At 42.8% G+C, this 2,092-nt stretch overlaps 1 pseudogene; it reads left to right on the top strand.

Moving 5' to 3' along the window:
* The first annotated feature begins 1,256 nt into the window (after positions 1-1,256).
* Positions 1,257-1,718, top strand: LOC118998480 (RING finger protein 11-like; annotated as a pseudogene).
* The last annotated feature ends 374 nt before the right edge of the window (positions 1,719-2,092 follow it).

Genomic DNA, 2,092 nt, shown 5'->3' with positions numbered 1-2,092 from the left:
ACCCCTAGGACCCTAAGCATATCTAGGGAATTCACATTATTCCAGTCCTGCCCATGTAGTTACACCCTTAGAACTGAGGTCTTAATAATCCATTTCAATGGGGTTGTCTTCAGGAATCTCTTCTTAGGAGCTGATGAACATAATCTTCAGTGAAAAATCTTCATCTACCTGGTCCTCCAACAACACCCAGTGCTTCCATAGCCTCACCTCACTTCCCTGCTTTGCCCATGAGAAGCTGTGTAGAAATCCTGTCTGTGTGAAAAGAATTCCACTGGACTCTCTGTGTTTGAGGAAATTTAAAAATCTAGTTTCTGTGAAGACTAATAAACACATTTAAACTGGAGTTGGGAAAGCCTGTAAGAAGACATCTCATGCCCTACCCCTGATTGTCAATTGCCCCAACAGGAAGCTGTTTTTTCTATACTACTACCCCAGCAGGAAGGAGAAACATGTTCTTGTCTGGCAAAGACTCAGACAATGAAAGACTGTTACAACTCAACCTGTGAGAAGCCACTACACTTCCAATTCTTTGTTTCCTCCAGGGAACTCTGTTTATAACAGCCCCTCTGAACTCTCTTTTTCCTTGATAAAAGAATGTTTCTCTCCTTTGTTCTCTGGATTTGTGTGTGGTTCTCTGTTAGATCACGTCCCAAATTACAATTCTTCATTGTTTCTTATTCAACCGATTTTCCTAGAGAAATATCTGACTATTTGTTTAAGGTCAACATTATCTATTGCTGCAAAATAATAATAAATAGTATACAAACTTAGCAGTTAATAAAACAACTCATTATTACCTCATAGCTTTTGTCGGGGGGAGTTTGAGCATGGCTTAGCTGGACTGTCTCTTTGGGAGTCTCTCACTAGGCTATAAGCAGTATCAGCCAAGGCTGAGGCACTGGGGCTCCAGTGAGGGATGGCCCTTTTTCAAGCTCAGCTGCTGGTTCACAGGGTTCAGTTCCTTGCAGGTTATCCAACCGAGGGCCTAGGTTTCTTTCTGGCTATTGTCTGAAGCCCACCCCCATTTTCTTGTTACATGGACCTCGCTGTAGGGCAGCTCATAACACAGCAACCAGTTTTGTTAAAGTCACAAAGGGAGAGAATCTGCTAGCAAGATGAAAGTGAAAATCCTATGAAAAATAATTATGGGAGTGACAGCCTTTGCTGTTTCTACTGGCTCAAAGTAAGTCACAAGTAGAAGACTGTCAGTGCACAGATGGCCCACCCCTGCCCCCGAAGTTGGGGAATGACCTTAGATGCCCACTTTGGATGACATCTACCTGCTTCACAAGTCCCAATCCCACTGCTGGACTAGTTTTGGCAAGGGGATGGTGCCCGATGAGGAGCTGCTGCAGCCATATCCAGAGCAAGGTCCACTTCTGGTCTGTGATTCAATACCTAGACAGACTCACAGAACACTCAACTGACAACTCAGCTGACTGAAGAGGAACAAATGAGGGTAGCTCACAGAATGGGACTGTACAGCATCTGCCTAGAGGAGTTTGTGACCCTGGAAGAGATGGATCAAAATAAAAGATCCAGAATGTATTCTCTGTATGGTGGACTTTTTCTATGGGGACACATTTTGATCTTGGCACACATGTACATACATCTGTCACCTGGGTTGTCTAAGTGAGTGGTTGATGAGATCTTTCCCCGGCCCCTCCTGTTAGAAGCCAGCTGATGCAGCACTGCTTCCATCCTACCAGACTAACTGAGCCAGGGTCTTTCATCTGACGTCAAGTGAACCACCCTTTTTGATGGTTTTGAGCTTTTTTCACTGAGCTCAGAGAGCCAGGGATGAGGAATTAAGATCATGCATAAAAGTTTCCTAAAAATTCCTGAATGGCTGCAGACCTGATAGTTTTAAAAACTTAGGGCAAATGGTAGGATTGTGTTTTTATGTAAAGCTTTAACCCACTGTTTAAAATTATAATGGTATTTATAGACTGGTCAATATGGAGGTAAACACAACTTACCTCTTTGCACAACCACCACAAAAATTACAACTAGACTACAAAATAAATACCACCCAGAATCATCAGAAAATCAAACTGTATGGAAGTCTCATAACCAAGGAATTAAAGAAGTC

The sequence above is a fragment of the Sturnira hondurensis genome, unplaced genomic scaffold (assembly GCF_014824575.4).
Source record: "Sturnira hondurensis isolate 20B ecotype Veracruz unplaced genomic scaffold, ASM1482457v3 Scaffold0014302, whole genome shotgun sequence".
NCBI classification, from domain to species: domain Eukaryota; kingdom Metazoa; phylum Chordata; class Mammalia; order Chiroptera; family Phyllostomidae; genus Sturnira; species Sturnira hondurensis.
The sequence above is the reverse complement of the archived record's forward strand: the minus strand, read 5'-3'. Positions and strand labels throughout refer to the sequence as shown.